This window comes from Nanorana parkeri, unplaced genomic scaffold (genome assembly GCF_000935625.1).
Source record: "Nanorana parkeri isolate BGI_ZX_2015 unplaced genomic scaffold, ASM93562v1 scaffold793, whole genome shotgun sequence".
Lineage (NCBI taxonomy): Eukaryota > Metazoa > Chordata > Amphibia > Anura > Dicroglossidae > Nanorana > Nanorana parkeri.
Genome location: NW_017307061.1, coordinates 403,241 through 429,366, shown reverse-complemented (window position 1 = coordinate 429,366; position 26,126 = coordinate 403,241). Strand labels below are relative to the sequence as shown.

At 40.7% G+C, this 26,126-nt stretch overlaps 1 protein-coding gene across 2 annotated transcripts in view; it reads right to left on the bottom strand.

Moving 5' to 3' along the window:
- The window catches only part of PALD1 (phosphatase domain containing, paladin 1), a 177,429-nt gene that overhangs the window by 102,651 nt on the left and 48,652 nt on the right, over window positions 1-26,126 (bottom strand). The window lies entirely within an intron of this gene.

Genomic DNA, 26,126 nt, shown 5'->3' with positions numbered 1-26,126 from the left:
GTTGCAAGTGTGTGTGTTGTTGTGTGTGTGTGTGTGTGTGTGTGTGTGTGTACACTGAAACACTTCCAAAAAAAAAAAACATGGTTCAGTGTTCAGAATACTGAGCAGCACAATTAAACCACTTTCCTATGACCAACCTAAAGATGAAACATTTAGTTTTGGATGAGGTTAATCCCCTCTGCTTCACCATCAATCTCATCAACAACATTAGCAGCAATGTGAAACAAATGTATTAGCAAAGGTTTAAAATACAATAAAGCGTAGCAGCGCTCTCCATAGTCCTGAACCAGTGTTCTGCACCCAGGTTTTTTTCCCTTTTATTTTTATTTTTAAAAAACAAAAAACTTCTCCCCCATGCCATGCTGATACCAACCCATGCAATTAAAAATGCAGCCGGGGTTGCTTGAAGTGGGATTCTCCAAAATGGGTATCCCTCTCAAAAGCATTGATGCCCAACTGGACGTGCTGTATTCACCTAAATGCAAAGCAACAGTAAATGCGGAAAAAACAAAGATTCACACTGTTCCATAAAATCCAAGTACGACTTCAAATATTGCAGTTCAAATCTTTCCAAACTGCTTACCACAACCACATGAAGTTCAGAAGGAGAATCCAAACACCAGTGAAAACAAAATGGGAGGCTCTGTCATGATGATTAGTGCAAAGCTTGTTAATTAGTGTCGTAAACCACATACAGGTCTGTTTTACTGAATTAGGACTCATCTGCCTATGACAAATGGAGGGTAGAGATTCCACTGCAGTTCTAAACACTTTTTAGAAGATGCTATTTAGGCAACATGAACTATAGCTGGTATTCAGGCAGTTTTGGATTTAGGCCAAAAGGTGCAGTTACATTTTAAGTTCCAGCTTACTAAAAGAGTCTTATAGTAGCTACACTGTTTTTAGTTTCCAGCAGAAAAGCCCTTTCTGAAAAAAATCCAATGTGATGTAAAATTTTGATTTACAGTAGAAAGAAGAAAAACTGTCTAATGGATATATAAATAGAACAAAGAAGATTGACCATGGGATTATGGGATTACTGCATAAGGGATAAGTACACGTTATTATAAAAATAAAATATATTACCAACTTCCCTCCAGACACTGCATTCAGAGACCAAATATAACCTAGTAACTGTGTGCAGCAGAATTGTCCGATCCCTCTACCCAGGCTGCCCAGGGCCAATAGAGTGTTTAATAGCTCTGGAACTCATATCTGCAGTGCCAGGGCAAGGTTATCCAGTACCCAGGACAAAGACGGCAAACTGCCACCACCCCTTTCCCATGCCACACAGAGTTTATTACTCATGAGTCAGTGTCTTTACAAGACAAGAAACCATTTCAAACATTTAAATATAAACAAAATAGGTTTAAATAAATCCAAACAAAATTCACTGCCCCTCCTGACTACCCCCTACCCTAATCGCCCCAGCCCTGCTCAAAGCAGACCAAAAGCAGCGCAAAAGACAAGTTATTTGTTAGAGTTTATACACACACTTTCAACAGTTCACAATACCCACAAAAAATAACATTAGATATAAAGACTGCTTTCTTTTTAAAGGGCTCATAACATTCACAAACCCCACTAGCGGCTGGTAATATTCAGGTCACAAATGACAGGATTAGTCAGTACAGGTTTCCCATGCATCAATCCTAACAAACTTTAAAGCCATTTACATAGAAAAAAAAATGGTGCAGAATTTCTGCTCGCCCCAAACGTGATCCTATGCCCAAATTCAATGCAGAGATGAGAATATTACATAACAGAAAGACACAGGTGTGAGCACACACATGGACACAGTGGCATCATGCCCTGTTGACATTAGCACAGTAGAGACAGTATCACTTTTCCCTGCTATCAGTATGGGTACCAGCTTAGAAGGGAAAATGACTCCACTGTTCAGTCACATGATGTTGCAGTGTCCCCCTCCCCTGCTGCCACTTTGTGATCCTGGCACTCGCCACCTCCCATAGAAACATTGCGCATGCGTTGTCCTGGCCTCGCATATCTGGACCACCTTTAGAATTAGTTTCAAGCTCATAGCTAAAGACTGTCTTGCTGGTATTCCCTGTGAGACAGATTTGTGCCCTCACCCCCTCCCTTAGCAGAGTGCATCTGAATAGTTCTGGTAGTATCTACAAGTGCTGGAGCTAATAGACAGGCCTGTGCAAGCCAGACATTGACATCAGACATTTCTGGCTATATTTAATTAATGCAGACACTGGTTTATATTTAGTACACTGATGCTATTAGTGGAAAGGGGGAAATAGATTTTTTTTTCACTTTCACTGTTTACTTTAGCTTTGATTACGGTTTTGTTCACAAGACACACGTCAGCCTGTCCTACTTTGGTTAGCCTTATTCCCCCTAGAAATATGTCTACAGGCATTACATGAGCATCCCCTTCTTACAAGTATGGCATAATTGTCATGTCTATGGTTATCTTCAGATGTATTCACACACTCTGTCAACTTGTAGGTGCTTTCAGCTCCATTCCAGTACCTTTAGTATGGCGCTCTTGGCACAAGTTTTGCAGCTCCCCTATATTGTGATCTATTCCTTACACAAAAGCACCCTATGTCATTCAACCCTCACCAAAACCCCTAAATAAATGCCAAAATGAGTATTTGTATCTCTTAACCACGCAACTTTTAGGGACAAGCTTCGGGTTTGGGTTAAAGATTAAGGTTGACCCAAACTCAACTTAGTCATGGTTTAGCCTTTGGCCAAACAAACTGGACATATTTAGCCAGTTTGCTCACCCAAATCCCCAGCTGCTAGAATGTAAACGAAGTAGCTGGGGCTTCCAGGTGCTGTTAATCATATTTAGTCAATGAAGTCACCCAGGATCCCAGGCACTGTCTGTAGACATCACTTTTAACCACTTGAAGACCAGGGTGTTAAACCCCCTTCCTGTCCAGGCCATTTTTCAGTATTCAGGGCTGAGGTACATTGACATTTATTAAAAAAAATGTTTTCCCTACGTTATGTTATGAAACATTGCGAATAAATACATTTAAGCCAAAATGTATTCTGCTACATTTATTTGGTCACGTCAGGTAAATAGATACCAAACATGTCAAGCCTAAAAATTGCGTGCGCCTGTGAAAATCGCAAAATACTACCATACCCAAAATTGTCCATAGGCAACGCTTTAAAAACTTTTACTCTTCATCAGTTCAGTGTTACAGTGATTGATAGCCCTAAAATTATTGCTCGTACTCCGACATTAAAGGCGATATGTAACGTGTGGCACCATTGTCTATTTGGCACGTAGCAAGGAGTTAAATTCTGCTGCCCTTTAAGCTGCATGGACCTGCTGAATGGACCTTTTTAAACAATAGCTTGCAAATTAGCCTTGAGAAAAAAAAGGCAAAAGTCTGCTCCCATAGACTTGAAAAGGATTCAGTACTCTTGGGTTTGCAGACATTCTGCTTGGTTCACCGAATATCCTGGAAATCTAACTTTGCCTGGTTCATTCACTCCTACCCAACATTTAACCCCAACACAAAAACATAACTTTGTTGCCCTATTTGTTTTCTGCAAAAAAAAAAAAAAACTTGCATAAAGAACATTAACACATATAATATTGCATAAATACATCTGTATGAAAGTGCCTCTAAAATAATATAACTGCCTCTAAAATAATATAACCGAGTCCTAAACTAACTAACCCATTGTCCTCTGACATGAGTCTCTACATCAAATGTTCACACTTGTGCAGACAGCTCCGAGACAAAGGATACCAACGTGATGTAAACAGAAGTCAAACCTAGTGATCCTCTAAATAAAACTGCTCTCAACACAAAAAAGTTGGCCAGTTAGAGTCTCCTGGACAATTGCTAAGATTCCTCTGAAATTAGGCCAGTCATACCATGTTCAATCGCTGTAAGCATGGATATCTTTTTCAACAGTTTGATTGTACATGCATGATGTGATGACCATCCTCTATCTTAATTCAGGTTCATTAGTCAATCATAAACAGGCTACAACGGAAACCCAGAAGGTGAACACATATAAGCAATCAGGCTGTTAAAGAGGAACTTTACCCATATCTTCAAAATAACAACAAAGGCACCTTTTGAAATGTTTAGTAAGGGCAATCTACAAACAGATACCTCTAGATAATTGCAGGATTTTAATTCTTTACATATCTTATTTTTCTTTTCTTCTCCATTCTTCTCACTGTGGCCATTTTTACTAAGGGTAGATTCATATATTTCCCTTTACTTCCTGAAACTCTAGGTCATGTAACCATGCACCCCATCTCAGGGTAGAAAAATGCCTTTCCCTGAGATCTTTTGAGATTACAGATGAGATTTCCCAGTAATGCTCTGCTGATGTAACCTCCCCGGGGATGCAATGCTTGGGCACAATTACATCATTGTGCCAAAGTGGACCAGGAAGAAGAAAAAAATAAATTGTAAGTAAAATAAAAATATTTTTGTTTAACTAATGTAAGATGATTTCATATCAGCATGCAGAGCTGTATGCGTATGTGATTTTTTGTGAAATGGGTTAAAGGTCCACTGTAAGAATACCGTAGCTATGATCATTGCATTTCAAGCACAATGCAGCTAAATATAGTTGTGTCTCATGGAATATGAAGTCTGTTCAGCTGCAGGATACATCTGCCCACACTTCACAAATTAAAAAGGAAGCAAAGTGTAGTTCTGGACTAGTTAGTGTGATGTTCCCTAAAATGTGAACAATTCATTCCTAAATCCCCCGAAGCATTTCCTTTGTAAGCAAAGATGGAAGCTAAAGTGTTGAAGACATCACTCTGCTGGGGAGCGCCTGCAAAATGAGTACAATGCCTAGACAAGCTCAGTTATTTGAGGCTTCAGCACAAAACAGTCACCTATTGGAAACATGTCGTCATGTGAGATAAAAGCTTTACCACTCCAAAGAAATAGAATTACTCAACAAGCTGACTAATTAATATTGTTAATAACATCTTACAACCATCTTTTACATGTCCCATCCCCAAACATATTAGCCTAAAAGCCACTTTGGTAGATTTACTATCAGGTCTTTTTAAAAAGTTGTGCTAATATGCGTAGATAAGCCCAAGTGTTTATTTAAAGTGACAGTTAATAAAATATGCATCTACAGATGTGCAAATGTTCATAAATCCAATCCAAGAAACGTAAAAATGCCCTGTCCAAGTTTTCAGAAGTGGGAACAATCTGCTGCCGTCTACGAGAATCATCACTCTGACTGACTTAAAGGAGAACTATGAGGTTAGTGCTTTTCACTCACCTCATAGTTCTAGCCGACCTGTGACTGTCACAGGTCCGCCCAGTAGATCGAGAGGTGAGCGAACACATACCGGCGTTTGCTCACCTCTCGATCCTGTCACGGCCCTCTGCCGTGATAGGGGAGGGGCTGGATTCCCCCCGCTCCGATCCGTCAGCGCTGACTGGCAGAACGGACAGGGGAGGGGGCAGGTACAGCTGGCTCTGCCTCTAGATAGGCAGAGCCAGCTGTCAGTCACGCAGCTGGGCGGATCCAGACATAATTGTCCGCTTCAGCTGTAGCGTCTCAGTATACCGCGTGCAGCAGCTCGCGGTATACTGCGGCGTCTCAGTATACCGCGAGCCACAGTTCGCGGTATACTAAGCTTAGGGTGACGGGAGGATGCTAGTTTGTGTCCTCCCATTACCCTAAGGAGAACTATGGGGAAAAGCCTTAACCCCATAGTTCTCCTTTAAGGCAACAAGCATTTTTAGAAGGTGGCCAGCAGTGGCAGCCATTGCAGACCAAAATTCAGATAGCCACCATATATTAAGGACTAATGGTTATTCAACAGTTAAGCAAACATGAAACTTGCTAGTGATTATTGGACAGTGTGGGAGTTAACAGAAGAGCAGAAGCAAGCACTCCAAGGTGATGGAATTTAGCAGCCAAAATGATTTTCAGCCATGTTTGAAAAATCTTGCAGCTTATTTAAGGAAACCTGTACTGAAAGGAATATAGGGGCTGCCTTTAACGCCCACTTGTGCTTTACAAGCCATACTATACAGTGTGATTCAGTGTAAATTTTTAGTGGCACCCCACTACACTAGCGGAACACACGTACATGTGTTGCAGCTTACAGAAACAGCCAGCAGACACCCGGACACAAGTGACTTAAGTGCAGATACTGGTACTTTAACTTTTCTGACAAATGCAGCTTTGAGGTCCCCAGCAAGCGCAATCTCGGGCAGCCGCATCTGCCTGAAACTGGATTTTCCTCTGAGCTGCGGGCGCTTCTAAACAGGCACAGGCTGCTGCCCGCACATCGCCTTCTCCGACTCCCTGACAACGTGCTGCCTGTCTGCAAACCCCCGGGAGACACCACATCCCAGGTAGCCCACCTGAGAATCGCACAGCCTGCGAGAGTCCGCACAGCCCACGCGAGAGTCCGCACAGCCCACGCGAGAGTCCGCACAGCCCACGCGAGAGTCCGCACAGCCGTCTGAGAACCCGCACAGGCCACCAAGCCACCTGGAGACATCAGGGCGCCAACCCAGATCAACAGAGTATGTAGCTTTAGATTATTTTGTATTGCTGTATAATGTATTGCTGTAGTCCTCTATAGACGGTCTCCTTACTCCCTCTCCTCGCTGTCTCTTCTTGCTCTCTCCTCTATTCTCCCCAAAAAAATTGCCACGCATGGCACTAGAGTGTTTGGGTTTCACCTGAAGAAAAGGTGGCAACCCTACTCCATACCTCCTTGTTACAGTTTTGCTGTATCTATCTCCAGCCCAATATTGTATTTACTTTTGTATAGACTGGAAAAGGATTAGGATCTTTCTTTGTTTTTATTGCTCTCGTGTGCCCCGCTGGGGAGAAATCTCCAAAAGAGACACAGAGCATAATAAAAAGGTTAGAACTCCCAACAGCTTACACGTTGCTTTTTATCCACAGTAAAAGGATAAATTCTCTTCACTCCACAAGTAGTAAAATAAATACATCATATAAATTGTAAAGAAAAATGCACTGGGTTTTTCTGTACTTTGCTAAACTAGAAGAAGATCTTTCTATGACCGGTGATAATCCCAGCTATATCTATAGTCTATCTGCCCAATACAGGTGCACATAAAATGGGAGTGTTGTCAGCTGCTATTAGGCATTTACAGGTCACTTACATACTATTATTAAAAATCTGGAGTCATAACAATCAAGGCGTGGTGTGTTGATCTGTCTGGTCTTCTTTTCACTCTCAGTTTCAGTGTGCAAAACACAAAGCTTTAATTAAAGGCATAAAACCGGATGTCGCACCCAATGCACCTATTTCACTGTCATTTTACAAAGCTGCCAAGTGATAGGATTTTCTCTGAATAAACCTACCCTCTATGTTATAATAAAAATAATGAAATAAGACAAAAAAGAAGAGCAGCGTCAAAATGATCCAGGTTTTAGGAAACATTTAAATTGACACTAAACTCAGGAGTTAAATCATAAAAATGCATCCACATACCCCAACTGTTCATAAAAATGTATCTTATTTGTGTATCACTCAGCTGTAGATCCTCAAATCATCTCTGAATTCATGATATCTACTTTTGTTCCCGTGTGTGTCGTAAAGTAGTCACCACTCCAAACTCGCTCTCGTGATGGACTACAATCTCACATTTAGTTTACTAATTTGTATTGAGATTGTTGTTCATCATGGGAGTGAGCTTGGAGTGGTGGCTACTTTACAACACACACAGGGACCATGGGTAGCAACCCTCCAGAAGGAAGGACAGTGTTAGCACAAATTCAGAGATGATTTGAAGACCTACAGCTGAGTGATGCACAAAAAAACATACATTTTTGTTAATAGTTAAGGTACTTGAATGCATTTTTAAAGGTTTCATTACTGAGTTTAGTGTCACTTTAATCTTACAGTTTAGTAAATCAGTATAGAAAAAATGTCTTTAGTCCACAAACATTTTTTTTAAAAACATTTCTGGAGTCTGTATTCTCCTCCATGGTAAGATCTGATGTATTATAAAGCTGATGAATGGTGCAGAGGGCAAATGCAATTCAAATTATTAGGCAAATGTTACGTGAATATGGACTTAAAGCTATCTCCAGACAAAATGTTTAGTTTTGTTTAGGCTAAATCAGAGAACAGATAGGATTTCTCCTTGTTTTCTGTGTACCCATAGAAGAATTTATTTTTCTCTTCCAATTCTGTTTGACACCCACCTTCAGGACAGGAACCCCACTTCATTGGTGATACTGACTAGGGTTGCCACCTTTTCTTCAAGCAAAACCCGAACACTCAATCAACGCGTGGACATTTTTTGGAAGAATGAGTGCTGGCTTATTCGTATATAAAAATTGCCGCCCATTCATATGTAAATATCACAGTTGAGACTGTTTTCAGTGGGGGGCCAGTAGCCCCTATCTTCATTTTGGTTGCCTCTGTCTGCCTGACATCTTGTGTCCAGGTTTCTACTGCCATGAAACCCGGACACAGTATTCCAAACCCGGACTGTCCGGGTGAATCCTGGACAGGTGGCAACCCTAATACTGACAGTTCTAAAGTTTCCTTTCTGTATCCCCATTGGGATATTTCATTGCTTCCTGTTCAGTCTGACACTCATCAACTAGACAGGAAGTGGGCATATTTACCCTCACTTATTATTCTGCCTGATACTTATTAAACAAAAAGGAAGGAAAAATATCCCAAATGGAGGCCAGCACGCCCAGCAATAAACATTTTACAGACCTAAGACTTTGGGTAATGTTGAGCAGTAAAGCGTACCGGTCTCTAATTTATGCATTGAAATCTGAGTGTATGTTTAAGACCGTGATTGTCAATTTACAAGGTGTAGGGGAGCTCAAAAACACACCCCGACATCTGACATGACAGTGAGGGACTAGGGATATGTCATACGAGGCTACAAGAGATCATTTCTATTATTCCTTTACACATCAATGTTTCCACTCCAAATACAGACTGCTGGGCTCCAAGGGCCAAGTGGCCCTCAGGCTGCAGGTTGGGCACCAGGGGTTTGAGTAAATACAGTTCACCAGCACCAGCTTACTGCAGCTTCTAGCCTGTGATCCCATTGTGATCCAAATTGTGTTGCAATATGCAAATGTTGAAAAGTCAAGGGTCTGGTTTTTTTTTTCTCCAGCATTGTTTGCCCTGTAAGGTAAAGTGATTGATTCTTCGCCCATCCACCTGAAAGTAACATATTATAATGTGATTTATGATGTGGGGAACAAAGTGTCAATTGTATGCTTTCCTTTGCAGGTGACAGAATAAAAAAGCTTCATGCGCTTTGCTCACCCGTGCTGCTAGTTCTATGTACACCCCTAGCTCCCAACTGTCCTGGCTGCACACATACTTCTAGATAATTGCAGGCTTTATATTCTTTGCATACCTTATTTCTCTTTTCTTCCCCAGTCTTCTGACAGTGGCCATGTTTACTAAGTGCAGATTACTAGCTCTCCTATTACTTCCTGGATTACTGGCACATGTGAGTAGACAAGGGACGTGCAGTCAGGGGAGTCTCAACCAAGTATTATGGAGGAAAAAAAAAAACTGTCCGCTTCAGACTTTTTCTCCATTCAGAAGGGGCATGTAACAAGTTACACAGCAGGGAAAGCTTCCCCGCTGTGTAACCTGCCATGGACGGAGCACTGCCTGTTAATTACAGGCATCGCTGCATCCGATTTTTGACAGCCAAGTTAGGTTACACAGCAGCGGGCTTCTCCACTGCTTGTGTAACCTAACATAGTGAGGCAAGAGCTGCAACAGCCTCTACTCTATGATAGAGGCTTGAGCTCTGCGGATGATTTGGGCCAATGGGTCCAAGCTGTCCAATAAAAGAAAAAAGAAAAAAAAACACTGGGAGGACATCGATTTCAATGCCTCACCAATGAGGAGCAAGTGAGGGACAGGGAGGCTCCTCCCTGTCTACTCTCTCCTTCACACGTAGCTTGATGACCGGTTTGGGGGCAGGGCTGGGGCGGACAGGGGGAATGCCTCAGCCAGCACGGAAGGTACCGCACGTCACTGGATTAGAAATGCGACTAGGACATGTGACCATGCACATCATGTCAGGGGAGGAAAATGCCTTTCCCTGAGATCTCATGAGGTTACAGATGAGATTTTCCAGCAAATGCTCTGCTGATGACAAGGCAATCCCAGTGTGCATTGCTTTGGCAAACTGTAATTTTGTCTTTTCAAAGCAGGAAGTGAATGCTCTGCAAGTGTAAGTATTTCATAATCACAGCATTTTACACCTGACATGTCTATGTTATTATTAATCATCATACATAGAGGGATGTATTGGTAGAATTGGATTTTGACCGCTATCATAATGAATATGTTCAACCTTAAAGTGACATTAAAGTTAGAATTTCTCCCCCCCAATACTTACCTTATGTGGTGGCTCTTGATGCGAACAGATTCTTCCTTCCACTCGTTTTCCCAAAGTCCTTCCAGCGCTGGTGTCAGTCTCTGATCCAGCACAGACTCCTCGGGTCCCACGATGTCTGTCCAAAGTGTGCATTCCCGGCTGCGTCCATTCAGCTTCTGTCGCTCTCCTCCTCTCCCCTCCGATGCTCTGGACTGTGCTTGCGCCCATCCACACTTCCTCCTTTACAGCGTTCGGGACTGGACTTCTGCAGCCGGAAGCAAGCGGTGTGACACAGGCAAGTTTGTTGGTATTTGCCAACTTTTTTTTTTAATGTTGGGGCATATATCTACTGCTTACCAGCAGTAGATATATGCAAAAAAAAACAAAAAAAGACTTTAATTCTACTTTTAAAGCTCAACCCCTGCAAAAATGTTGGATAAAGCATAGAAGGGTTAAAACGTCTGTTGGGTCTTTAGCGCCATCCGAGTCCCTTACGGTAGAAATGACCCCTCCCTTCCAGTCAGAACAGAATGTGAGGGGAAATCTCTCCAATAAAGGACACAGTCTAAAACAAAAACATATTTTATTAGAATAGGAAGGGTTAGGATTTCTTGCTTTTATTTTATTGCTGCCTTACTGACCCAGTGACAGCTGCACCTCCCATTTCTTGCATCGCCGTCACAGAGGCAGGAAGTGAAAGAAAATCTCTCTTCCCCACACAAATAAAACAGTTTGAGTTCAGCTCCAATGCAATAGGAAGATACATTACTCCTTTTTACCATAATAGGAAACTGTTATGCAAGCATATTGATATTTTTTGTAAACAACTATTATTTTCGAAAGAAACTAAAAGATGAACATCTGCCACCAAATGGGGCCTGAATATGAAGGCAGATGGAAGTGTGCAGGAATGAGATGCATTGTTATTATTATTATATGAGTGACAGCAACAGGCTATAGCCGCTATCAGGAAGTGACTTCATGATACTTTGCCATTTCCTTTCGTACATCCTGCAAAACATTTCTGTACAAAAAAAAAAGCAAAAGTAACAGAAAAGACAGAACATTTCCATATGGGTAAGAAGTATACCGCTAAAGTTTACGTATGTCTCAGCTTCCAATATCTCTAAATATATTATTGACTTACTTTACAATTTTAATAACGATTAATAGTGTATACACATTCACACACTAGTTATCTCAATATTTATATTTTACAATATTCCTTCTTTACGAAAAACAATCAAGCAAACATATCATCATCACTACATCTAAAGCACTCATACAGGTTTACTTGGATGTGCTAAGGAAAACAAAAGACATTTACTTTAAAGTCATATTAAAGTCAAAAAAAGGTTTTAAGCTACTTCAAATGCCGATTTAATCACTTACAATGGATGCTGCTCCTTTATGTTTAAAGTTTTAGCTTTCTGCAGAATCAGCTAGTCCTCTGAGCCTAGGCCCTAATATCCTGTGTTAGACCATGTTCACACCGGGTTGGTTCGGCTGCGCGGATTTGGCCACACGGATCCGCCGACATGAACGATCCCATAAATTGCTATAGGGACCATTCATGCGACCGCGCTATCCGAATTGCCCCCTGCCCGAACTGCTCCCTGCACTATTTTTGCCGGGCTGATCAGTGCGGTTTCCATACAGTGCGGTTTCCATATAGCTTTCAATGGAACTGCACTGATACGCAATTAAAAGCTCCCAAAACCTCCCTTTTGAGAGCAGCGCAGTAACCACGCTAATCCGCAACCACCCTCGTGTGAATGGGCTCTTCGTGTGGCTCCTTTCCCTTGCAGGGTGCTATGAAGCCACCCTTGTGTGTGCTAGTAAGCTGCGTCTCTCCACAAACATAGCAAGGCAAACCACTCCCCTGCTCCTACAGGCTAGTAGATAGCAGGTGGAGATTGTGCTGTCCTTTGCGATTTTGTACTGGACAGGAAGTTCAGGGAAGATGGGCTGAGAGGGTTGGCGCCAGCTGTTTGGAAACATGATGACTAAGTGCTTGGGCAAAAATGTTAAGAAATTATTTTCCTGGAAAATACTTGTTTGATCTGAATTTATTATTGAAAAAAGTTTGAAAGTGTAATACTACTTTAAAAGTAGGCTGAAATTCACACAGGCTACCCTGTCGGCACCATTCCATCCGGCATCACTCGATCAGCTGATCAAAGGAGCAGGTTGGAAAATCTTCAGCCGCACAGAGATTGCAGGCAATCAGCTGCAAGCTCTGTTTGGGTACTCTGACAGCAGATGGCAGGCGCTGTCAAAATATAATTCAAAATAGAAGGGAATTCCTCCATCTCCATTTTTTTTGTTTAGCCCGCAGGTTGAATGGAGAAAATTTAACCACATATACCCAGCTTAAGACACAAGCAGATCTGTACTAAACTGTCAACATTAGGCCTTTTAAGACAAATGTAGAGCTAGGCATAAGGAACAGTGCTATCTGTACCTGCCATCTTCCTGTTTATACACTGGGTACAGAAACATCTGCATAGCTAGTGTGGCTGAAGGCCCTGCCAAGAGATACATCCTTTGCTGCCGGAAATTTATGCAATCTGTCACACTTTCCAACAACTTCTTTTTTTCCTGTGTTATTAAACCTATTGTACTTCTAGTGACCTGAACAGCCATCATATTTTAGGTTTTCAATGCTTGTAAATGAAAATAACACTATAAAAAGTATATTAGAGACAGTCATTATACGGCATTATGTACTAATGCCCAATGCCTGCCATTTACACACAAAAAAAAGATTTTTGTACGTAAAATCTTTTCCTCAAAGTCCATTGAGGGACACAGCTGAGGGGAGGAGGTGCGGTGTCCCTCAATAGACTATGGAAAGGGTTCTACGTAAAAGTACAAAAATGGAATTTTCTCCATTGTCCATTGAAGGACGCAGCTTGATGATAATGAAGCAACTTAAAAGACACCCAAAGGCAGTCCAAAGAGAGGGCAGACACAGCACAATAAAAAGGCGGGCAAACCAGTCTACCAAGAGAAAAACCAAGGCAAAAAAAAAGGGAGGAGACCAAAGGGCATGAAACAGCCACTTGCAGAACATTTTGACCAAAACTAGCATCTGCCAAGGCAGACATATTGAACTTAAATGATTTAGAGAATGTAAAGTACAGAAGCCCAGGTCACAGTTTTACAAATCAGAGACAGAAAAACTAAGAAGCACTCACTGTTCTAGTGAAGTGGGTTTGAATGGGAAGAAAGACAATTATTCCGCAATGCATAGGCCTACACAACAGACTGTCAAAACCACTTAGAAATATTGGATCTGGAAGCCAGAGGATCTCTTTTGAGACCTTCTGGAATAATAAACATGGAATCCATTTGCCTAAAAGCAGCAATGACTGAGAGGAAAGGCATAAATCAGGGTATAAAATGATGCCAGCTAGGGCATCAGCTGCTGGGTCCTATGTCCTGGAAACAAACCTGTACAGTTTCTTGTGAAACCAAGATGCTACAAAATCCACAACACAGACCTATGTCTTGACACACCTCCCGATGGAGATCATTCCCCTGGTTCCAGAAGTTAGCTGTTAGAAATTCTGCCTGCCACGTTCCCAGCCTGAAAAAGTCCAGCCTGGGAAAGTGCACTGCAGAGTTCACTGGAAACATGAAGCGCTGTGCAGGGCAGGCTTGGCCTATGACACCCTTGCCCTGCTTCTGGAGCCCCCCTGAAGATTGGTGAATGTCAAAGCTGTTGGTTAGTGTGACTGAACTTGAACCAGATGGCTAGTCAAAAAAACTGCTCACAACTCCAGGATGTTAATTGGAAGCTTTACTTTCTCCTGAGACCAACAATCCTCCACAGAAAGATGATCCAGAACTACAACTCAACCCAGAGGGCTGGCATCCGTTGTGGCAGCCTGTCAATATAGGAGGAAGATAAAACCTGGACTTCCAACTATGCCGGGACGAGAAGCCACCATGAGAGACATCTTGGGTTGAGAATGTAACCGGATCATCTTGTCCAGAGGCAGATTGGAATTGTACCACACCGTGAGAAAATTCTGTTACAAAATTCTTGAGTGGCTAAGTTAATGGAGCTGCTTTAAAAGGTGGATACCTTTGGTTCCTGCACTTGCATACAGCTCCACAGGAAGATCGACATCAGGACTAATATTGCCAAACCTGACACTGTATTAATACTGAAACTTTGGGAGGGCATAGAAAAATTCTGAGAGGCTTAAGTCCAAAATGGGTTAAATGCCACCTTTGGGTTTTGGACTTTTTGGTAAAAAAAAAAAAGTTTAAATATAAAAACACTAAAACCCTTTGATCAAACACAAGAAAGGAAAGTAGACCTTTCTCCTCTCGTAAAGTCATATTATTATTATACAGAATTTATATAGCGCCAACTGTTTGCGCAGAGCTTTACAAAACTGAGGGAGACAATATGATTAACAATACAATTTCAGTACATAAGACAGGGAGGGCCCTGATCATGAGAGCTTACAATCTAGTAGGAGGGACAAGTGAAACAAAAGGAAATATTTTGTATGTATTTCCCAGGAAGTATTGCAGTCCCTTTGTTTGTACCTTGTAATATTAGTCATCCCTCTAGTCCTTCACATGGTGTCCTGAACCAACAGCTGCAAGCTGATAAGGTCCAGCAGGCTGAAAAAGAGCTGACTGTGGGTCAGAGTTCGATGGTAATAAAAACCATGGAAAATGGAGCAATGTCTGAAGTCTACATGTTTGTATTTTATATTCAAGGGACGTCTATTAGAAATTCCCATATTTACATCTGTTCATTCAACATAATGCCATTATCCCATCTGATCTATTCCCAGATACTCATTGTAATTAGGGATGGGCCGACTGTTCGCTTCGAACATGAGTTTGAATCAAACATCGGCAGTTCGAGCGCTCGAAGAACGCCAAACTTTATGGGACGTTCGCGGTTTGCTCGACCGCGGACATTCCATAATACAAAATGCCCACTGAAGATCTGATTTGTTAAATTCTTGCACCTGACCACAGGTCAGGTGCAAGACTTTGCCCAATCAGGGCTCAGTGGAGGAGGGGCCTGAAGGAGAAAGTTCTGTATCAGGTCCCCCCATGCTGATTGACAGCAGGCGGGTGCAATAGCCAGCTTGCTATTGGCTATTGCATTTTACAATATCTAATAGCAGGCTGGGTATGGCTCCCAGCCTGCAATGAAGAGGCAGGGGGGCGGGGCAGAGGTGCCGCAGCCGGACGGGGAACGGAGAAGCCGACGGACCAGGGAAGACAGCAGCAGAGGCACAGGTGGGGAGAACAGCGGTGGATTTGAAAGGACACAGGCCGCTGCAGCCACATGTACCGGCAGCTGTATGGGGGGGGGGGGTCGAACATTCGACCCCCATACACTTGCATTGAGTTCGAATTCGTACTCGAACATTTCGGGGGTTCGAATACGAACTGAACACGGGGGTATTCGGCTCATCCCTAATTGTAATTACCAGCACCAACAGAGAAACCATAAGGAGATTGTGGATACACTACAACCAACCTATGATACATACATTCATATTTGGCAATTCATTGGAAAAAGTCAGACCTAAAATCCAACAGTGGGAATTGGCTCAGGTTCCCTTACAGATGGAAGGTGAAAAGAGCTTATAGTCAGTGACATGACACTAGAATGCAGGAGGTTTTTCAGCATTTGTAACCAAAGCGTTTTTGCCATACATTTTTTTGGTTCCCTCACTGGGGGTGCTAGATGTCATTTACAGGGACAAATTTCACCTATTCATATTAGAACTGCACAGCTAAAACTATACCCTGTTTCCCCGAAAATAAGACTTACCCCGAAAATAAGACCTAGTACTATTTTTGGGAATTGCTAAAATATAAGACCTACTCCGAAAATAAGACCTGGTTGTGACCTTTCCCAGGGCCGGTGGTGTCATAAGGGGAAACTTGTAGAGCCGCGGGAGAGAATCAGCAGTGCCAACGAAGCTGGCGCTAGAGGAAGCGAGGTGGCAGCGGAGGGAGCAGAGCCGCATAAGTGGATGCTTCCTCCTGTCACAGGCGGAGTGATACCAAACTCACTCCGCCTGTGAGGAATACTAGTGAAAGCGTGATTGGTTACCAATTGGTTACCAATCTATTGGGGAATATAGTTCATAGGAGTTTCATGGTCACACATCAGCACATATTTCGTTTTTACCGGACACTATTGTCTGTTCTATTTACACCTTTAGCGCTGTGACAACACCCACACTTCACCAAACTCACTCCGCCTGTGAGGAATACTAGTGAAAGCGTGATTGGTTACCAAATTGGTTAACAAATTGCTCTTGGAAAGTTACGGCACCCCTGATCACCCTATTCTTAACTTTGCCATTTTGGATTATATAATTTGGATTTGCATTCACTTTGGATTGTTGTACATTAAAAAATAAATAAACCTACCTCGAAAATAAGACCTAGCGTGTTTTTTTGAGCCAAAAAAAATATAAAAGACAGTGTCTTATTTTCGGGGAAACACGGTAGATGTCAATGATGTGCCTGTTTGCATCGAAATTGCCTTGAAAGTAAAGAAAAGCTTCTGTTTTAGTGAAGTTATTGCGTGGCTAGAAAAAAAAAAAAAAGGAACAGCTTTATATTTCCCTGTGAGAATATAAATAGAATACTTCAGCTAAAGATTATGTTTATAATGTTCTGAGTCATCAACCAGAAGGAGAAAACCTGTGTCTTTCACATGTCCTAGCACATAAAATAATTTAGGCAAGGAATTTTAAGATTAAGCAAAAGCAGAGAACAATTTTTAGCAACTGCCACACTACTGTACTACGCTTCTAAAAACGTAGACTTGCATAGGAAATCTAGTTTTGCTGTTTTGAAAAAGAAAAGACATTTTTTTTTTTAATATGACTGGAAAACAGTGCCAAAGACCATGACGAGATTTATATTCTTGCCCCAATAGGCCAGTTGCGCCTCTCCCACGCCAGTCGACTAACTAGCCTTTGTAGCACTCTAAGAAAAGATGTGAAGGAGAGTCGGGTACTACTTTGTTCTTTACAGAATGTAATGTGAACACACAGCTAGTTATGAAAAAGCATTTATGTTTTGGTTACGTAGCTCATAGGCTCTGGGTTCAATGCATTCTCTGCAGCCTTTCAGTTTCACATTAGCTTCTTTAGGCCATCTGAAAAACTACTGTAACTTTCATCATAATTATTGAGTAATCCACTTCCAGACATGTATAAACAAAGTAATTATATTTGCAGTATTTCATTTTCACACTTGCTTTGTCGCTTTGAACATTTGAAATACAAACTGCCCTCGGGATACATATAGCCCTACTGAGAATACAGGTGGCTGAGAAGCTGTTAAATATTATAAGATACAGAAATGAATATAATAAAAAACACAAAATTCTTACCTTAATATTTTTGATCTTTGTATTTTTGTTTAGCTTGGCTACAAACACTTAATGGTCAAATAAAACAAATCCAGGTATTTGATTTTTTTAAAACTGAGCCTCTGAGTTATGCACTGGACAGCATCACATCTCACACATGCTACCTTTTGACACCCACATCAAACTTTCTGGTTGTGTCTGGAATAGAAATTCCATAACACCATACACACATGCATTACCTGCATTGGTCACTGGAGTTTCTATTCTGTTGTCTGAACAAAGATCGATCAGAGGAATTGGTTGTGTACATGGAACAGTAAAAGCAACCATGATTTTAATAACAATTGGCCCATGTATTGGTAATCTTCACGTAGGAACATAAAAGGTTTTGCAATGGTATTTTCTTTAATTGTTGTGTTCGGTACTGTGGCAAAAAAATTTTAATCTCTTTCAGTTAAAATACTGATTCAATATTGTATATAAAGTTTTCATATATACCACCTAAAGAAAGGCAGATGGTCATTTTCAAACCACAGCACTAGCTTCCTGTTCCCAAAAACAGCTCTGCTGTAAAAAGCAGGACAAGTTAGCTTACACTTTGAAAAGAGTCACCCCACTAACTTTTTTTTCTAGTAGAGAAGGGACAGAAAATATAATAAATGCCATCATCGATATGGCTTTTAAAAAAGGCACAAGCCCCAATGCTTTCTTCATAATTTTATTTTGACTACCTTAATCACTATTTTACATGCGTTCTTCAAAGAGACTATCACTTTACCCATTCAGTGCAAAATTACAGGGTCTCTTTAAAGTACAACTCCCATCCCACTGATACTTACCTTCCCTGCACCCTCTTGTCATTCTTTTCCTCCACTAGAGTCTGAAGTCCAAACCCCATGAAAGCTCCAAGTCAGATGGTATTGGAACTTACACAGTGCTAACCGACTTCTTCGCCTTCCCCACGTGCCAGTGTGCAGACCTGGTGAATAGCCAGGTATTTCTTGAGGGTTCCACTGGAGCAGCAGATGAGCAGGGCTAAGGTGAGTATCAGTGGGTGTATAGGCAAAGTGACAGGGTCTTCATAACAAGAGACTGGCAGCAAACAAACAGTTTGTGCTTGGCTTTCTTATTAAAAAGTTGAACTTGCTTTGCACACCAAATGAAGTGGATGCAAAATATAATAAAACAAAAAAAACATAGAAAAACACCAATTTACAAACAAAGAAAAACTTGCAAGCAAAAAAAAAAGGAAAAATGTAAATAAAATTAAAAAACCATTAGGGCTGGAATGCATTAGAGTATTGCAATGCCATTCAATTTGAATGGCGTTCCAACATACTAAGGCAACACGCTAATTATAGTAAGCTTTTGATGTTGAAATGTAAAGCAAAACACAAGAAAGGAAAACTTCTAAAAGCTGGATGTATGAACAGCCATTTCAGGTTCTAATCAACATATTTTAGTGCTGTGAACAGAGCTAGGGAAAAGTACAGCGCAAGCCTGCAGAGCATGACACTGTCAGACACCGTCTGACAAAGGAACTGCCTATTTGGAGTCTGAACACTGCAATTTCTTTCTATTCATAGACTGCCACTGATGTCTGATTAGAAAGTTTAGAAAGGACACAGTACTTCTGTTTCCAGTGTTACAACTTCAAAAATCCTTGCATGTCCAATGTTAAAAATGGGCAGAAGAAATGCGATTGTTTATTCAGTCTAGTTGTCCAAAAGTCCTAATTTTATCTTGCTGTAGAAATGAAATTATGTCAAAAATATCTAACGCCCTCTCCTTCTTGCCCGCTAAGCTGTATAGACTTCTGAGAGCCACCCACATGCAAGTCCCTGACTATTAAATGGACACTGGCTAAATCACTAATCCAATTCTTAAATCACTTGTACGGCAGTAACATATCCCCTTTTTAGTTCCTGATTGTACTCTACCACTGAACCCAATATAAGGATGTGGCACTCATCACTGGATTCCACAGCTATATAATTTAGTAAAGCCATCTTGCAATCACAGTTGAAAAGGAAAAAAGAAAAAGAACAAAGACTAAACCATCTGATGGCCATCCAAAACTAAAATAGTTTTTTTGTTTGCTCAGCCCTATACATTTAGTACACCATACCAACTTTATATGTGCATACAGTTTTCAAGTATAACCTTTCATATTATTCTTTTCTCTTTCTGTCCACAGAAATGTACTGGGATTGCCCAAGGTCCTGTCAGTTTACCTTCCTTCTATATTCCAAGGAAGTCCATTGCAGACATGGGGAACTCTGAATATGAGTTTATAATAAAGACAGAATCCCTGGCATCCTTTTACATATGCATACTTCCGGAATGATAGGGTTGAACAGGGAGAGAGTATAACAAATGAGACAAAAGGATGCTACAAGAGAACACTATTAGTCCTTCCCTACTGCCAGCATGTTTTCCTTTTGTGCATTCTTTGAGACACTTCCAAAAAGGTATGTATTGAGAATGGGGGCTTCTCAAATTGCAAGCATTAAAAGAAGAAAAATCATCTTTTATCATTTTTATCAAAAATGGCCACTTTTCCACAAGAAATCACAAACAAAAAAAAACACACCACAACAATCATCTTCTAGCCAACAGTCAGCTCATGTCAATATTGCATCAGGTTCCACAAGTAATGCATGTCACATACTATAATAATTAGGGATGCACAGATACTTTTCGAGTACCAGTGCAGATACTTGGCATTTTCATGAGAACTACCAGGGTTGCAGTGGTTGCAGCTGGGACCTGGCTCTGGTGCTCCACCACTGTCCTGAAATCATTAGTCTGTAATGTTTTCGAAAAACCGTCACATGACAATAAACAAAAATGTATCAGTACTCGTACTTCTAAGTACTCGGCAAGTATCAGTACTCGTACTCTCAAAACTGGTATCTGTGCATCCCTTTAGTTATATTTATAAAAACAAAATCGTACATTAAAACAGAGATGTACAAATCCCAGGAGCTCAGTGTGCTCCTTACAAATGACAGCTGCCTCCTAATTTCTGAATTTTTCTCTAGTGTAGTCTTGGAGCTCAAATGTATCGGTACATGTACTCGTACTTGTACCGAGTACTGTACTTGGTATCTGTGCAACCCTAATAATAATATAGGTAAATAAACTGTTTTTTAAAGGTCTGTTTGTAAATGCAATGAAAATTGAGGTAGAAAATGCGTAACCAAATTAGAATCACATGGAAAGGACAGCCCCCAAAGAACTTCACAACTTGCATCTCACAAGGTCAGATGCAAGTCTGGGCTATTATGGGTAATCTCATAACATATGGAGGCTTCTCAGATGTTATTTTCTACTTACAACCTGGGTTATTGTGTTTGATCGTATAAAGTGAATAATTGTGCCAGTAGTTTGTAATTTAAAATGATCATAGGCAAAAAAAAAAAAAATCATGGATTATATACACAGATTTAACTACTCCACAAACCTTTACAGTGAATATTCTATAGATCTACAACAAAATGCTGAAATATTAATAAAACCGTCCAATAAAGGTGGTAATGTAGTGTTGATGGATATTCAAAATTATAGAGCCATGTACATGAAGATTCCGAGTAACCCCCAATGGTACCAGCCCATATCGTTGACAAAGGTCATGGAGTATCAAAAAGAAATTATAACAATCATTCGAGCTTTCATGCAGGGCCTAATCACAAAAAACATGTTGGAGTACCTAGACGGCTAGCACCCTCGTACCCCAACACTGTATGTTCTACCTAAAATACACAAGAATGTTTTAAAACCTCCTGGACGCCCCATAGTCTGAGGTAAGCAGTCAAACTGAGAAAGCTAGTCGATAAGACATCAAGGCCTTTCCGCAAACGCATTCAAGACCATGTTTATCTCACCTCAAATGCACAAATGACAACCCCTATTAGTAGGCACATGGGACTTTACCATAACTGTAATGCTTCTCAAATGAGATGTGAAACCAGACCCTAGAGGGGGCAATTTTGAAAGTAAAATCCTATGTTGTGAAACAAGGTGGATTTACAGCTTAAAAAGCTACCACAAGTCCCGGACTGAATGATGTCATGAGTTGTAAGCCTTTTCTTGACTCGTTTCAACAAATTCAATCTTTCGATACATATCCCATTGTTATACAACGAATCCAGCACGTATATTGTGAGATTCATATTAACTTTTTGCTCACTACACATTAGCATAGACTAATGTTTACATGTTGTCATAGGTTCCCTCTTTAAAGGATATTTAAACCCTCAGGGGTTTTTGCATACATCTACTGCTAGCAAGCAGTAGATATATGCAAAAACATTTACAAAAAAAAAAGTTACGAAAAAGGTTTAAACTCATGTCTACGCAGCCCGCTCCCATCCAAAGATCTGAAAAATCTTGGGCGTCCGCAAAGGATTATAGGGCAGGCGCATGCACGGTACAGATCTTACTGAGAGACACAAGGCAAGTCCATGGAGGCAGTGTGCACCCGCACAGACTTTGTGGGACAGGAAGTGCCAGGAAGAGAGGGGAGTCAGTGCTGGAACAACTGCAACCAGTCGGGGGGGGGGAAATTTCATGTAATTTTTAATACAAACTCTGGAGCCGGGATAGACTTTTACCATCTTTTCATCACTGCCATCTAATCCATGGGAGATTCTCCCATGTTTTTCTGTAGGTGGTGGTTTATGTTGCTGTTGTAGCAACCATTTTTGGCTGCTATTTATTCCTGGCTCCAGGGTATTGGTGCATGTGTGTGAATTCGTCCGCATGCTCATAAAAAGGCCATCAGTGGGCATCATTTTTTGTCATGTGATCGCCACTAATGCGGACAGCCCTATTTATAGTAGGACATGCGGCAGAACTGATGGACGTGCTGCCTCTGTCTCCTGCCGTTTTATAACTAGATGCATCCATTTTGGGGCGAGTCTTTGGATGGAACATATCTTTGAATATATCTCATTTGTTTCTTTCCCCCTTTTTTGGGCATTTCTTTTTACTGCATCCAACTATTGGGAATACATAGCCTTATGATCTTTCTTTGCAGGCTCTCCGGGGGAAACCAACTCCTGAATTGGTCATCAGCTGCATTTTCAGTGCACTCTGTTTTGAGTTCACGGCTGTGTTGTCTTCCTCCTGCATCTGTGACCATATATACAGGCAAGATTACTTTCTTTGTGTTTGTTCTTTGATCTTCTTTGTTTTGAAGATGAATGTTTCTTTTGAAATATATACACAGTGTGATATTTAATGATTACTCAATGCCAATTTCATGTGGATTATGTATAAAATATATATGTGATATATGTTTGTCTAATCATGTAGAGCATCCATCCCTCCTGAAGAAGCCCCTTCAATGGAAGCAAAACACGTAGTAGCTACCTTGTGTTGATACCTGGACCGCAATCTGTTACAGACTACATATAAACCTAAAATAGTAATTTACGCTATTAATAGGCCGGTATCTTATTCCCAGGTAGTTCACTGTAGATGCCAATAGGGATGCTCAAAATATAAGGATGGACACTGTATTAAACATGATTTTGCTACACGTTTTTAATGATGTATGAATAAACAATATCTTTATTTAATCGAATCACGAGTGGTGCATTTGGTACCTTTAAAACCCATTGTCTCTTTGTTAATATTGTAGTTTCACTGAGGGTGTGGTATCATTCATAGAGTCTCTTGAATTAATCCAAAAATATATTTTATCCTATAAAATTGTAGGACTTGAAACAAAAATACAATTCAGCTTTAAACTGCTGTGACTGTGGCTCTATGATGGGCACACTGGGATAGGAAACCAATGAGAGACTGCACAAAAGGTTCAAACCAGGCTAATCAAACTTTCATCCTGTATTGGCAACCAGACAATCTGGGGAATTTAATAAAGGCTTTACACAAATTTTCTAGCGATATGAACCTTAAAAAGTTACTACGCCAAATCAAAAAAAGCTCTACCACCAGTTTCAGTAGCTTTAAGTAACTTCCCCATCAGGCTCTAGCCACCCACTAGTAAAACTCCTCAGTTGCTTCACCATGTAACAGGAGCAGCGACTGTGGTAGGTGGCCAGCTGCACTGAGGATGGAGTATCCGACATGAACAATCCAGCCTCAGTACACCTCTGCTCTTCAAGTGTCGGTGCTTGGGCCTAATTCATGTAACCATTTCCAATAGGTATAGGAATCTGGGGCAAGCACCAACATTTGTTGTGCGGATGTACCATGGAGTTCTAAAGAGTGTCGTATACACTCTTTATGAATTTTCCCAATATGTGTTACATGTTTTTCAGCCCCAAAGACTGCCCTATATTTGTCAAAATCTGACAAAGTTGCAGCTAGGAGATAATGGGAGTAATAAAAAAAAAATTTGAGTTGTTGTTTGTGTGTTGTAATGTTGTTTATGCACAATAATTACAAATATATGTTTTTGCATGATGAACTTTGTTATGTTTATTTTGCCATAACAGGGTTTCTGCAGATGTCTCAATGATGTGAACCTATTTTGTGTCTTTTTTTGGCCATTTAGAGGAACCAGTTTATTATTTTGTTTCAGCAATTTAGGATATGAAGTGCATGTCAAAAATGCTAATCATATGACATGCTGTAATATCTGTGAAACTGGACTTTTATTACCTGAAAGTACACGTCATGATATTTAGCCAGCAAAATTGTCCCCATGACTCAAAAGCAGCCACCCCTGCAAATCTGACATATTTCAGGGAAGGATAGGCACATACCTTTTACCTAACTCCCTTTGAAACTTGCTATTGGATGTTTAAGTGACTGGCAGCCTTGATGTTTAAAAGGACACATATAGGGTATATTTGGTAATAAACCACCAAGAACCCTAAGCACCCTCATTCCTTATGCTTACCTATCCTGCACTCTTCCACCACTAACCATAGACAGCCTAGTAAAAAAAAAACTCCTAGCTGGCCCCATAAAAAACTTAGAAATTACTGTAACAGTACTCCCAATATGGTACCCAAACACTGCTTAATGCAAGGAAGAAGATTGAAGTGTCCCTCCATACCCAAAAGGTACCAGGTATTTCACTTGAAGCTGACAAGCGAATGGTTTGGCACAAGAGTGTGGGAAAACTAAGCATCATCAGCAGGGTGGGCTATCAAGTGAACCTGTTCATTTTACCTGAATTTGAAAAACTGCACAGCAGACTGTAACAATAGTAAGCAATGAGGGAGATATAAACGTAAAATCCTGGTACCATTTTGAATCCTCATCAAAAAACATTTATAAAAAGCAATAGAAGAATATGATCAACAAATAACCACCAAGAGCCACAACACTCCTTTCAGGTATTTTCCATGTATTAAGTTCCCTAAATATTATAATACACTGGGCATTATTTAGCAGAAGCAGTAGTAGAGGGTGTGACATCATCGCATGTATGGTATTTGTTACAGGGGATGTGGTCAGGTAACTGCAAATAAAACAGAACTGAGATTTCTGCAGTGACAATAAGCGTTTCTTTAAAGTATAATTTTAAAGTAAACCTTTCCATTGGAAAAAGTATAAACTAGCCATAGCAATTTAAAGTGGCCTCTTTGTAGGCTCAAGCACCCTAGGAGCTACATAATCCAAAAGGAGTTGACAGAACAAATCCATTCCACGTTATATTGACGTGATCTTACACAAACAGCTAAAGTAGATTTGCCATTCTCTTGATAGTGATCATTTGTATAATTGAACAATGTAGGGACAATGCAGGGTTTCATAATATCTTGATTGATCAATGGTAGCTTAATTACAGTATAGTTCATGCCTCAGAGGTCACTACTTTGGGAATGGGCTATGGCACATCTGAATTTCTATGTTTTTTCTTTTTTAGTACAGCACCCCATCAAAAACCGTTCACGAATGGCTAGTTTAGCTACATTCAATTCCGGCCTGACGACTTCAACAACTATACATTGCATGAATGTTATATTATAAAATGAAAGGAACAGCATGTTTCTGCGTAGTTCTAAGGCCTCAGATCATGAGTTATTCCAATTCAAAAGCAACATGAAAATACAGCTGATAGTAATGAAGTTATCTCAGAGCGTGCCGAGCATAAAAACTGTAAAATGTTTTTTTCTGTCAGCTTCCGAGACTTTCAGAGCAGCACATAACAGAAACATGCTTACATCATGCGCACGGTTTCAATTATTTCCTGGAAATGCACCTTTTCAGGGAAGGATGATCATACTTGCTTATTTACTTCCTGTAGCCCTACAAACATCCGGGTTATTACAGAGCCAGTTGATGAATTCATATGACTGCTATCAGTCTGACTCTGTAGGGTTATCTACTGACCAAGCAAACAGGTTTCAGTAAGAAATGGCTAATAAAAAAAGCTGGCTGTGCAATCTCCTTTAGATGTGCCGACAACTATCGTT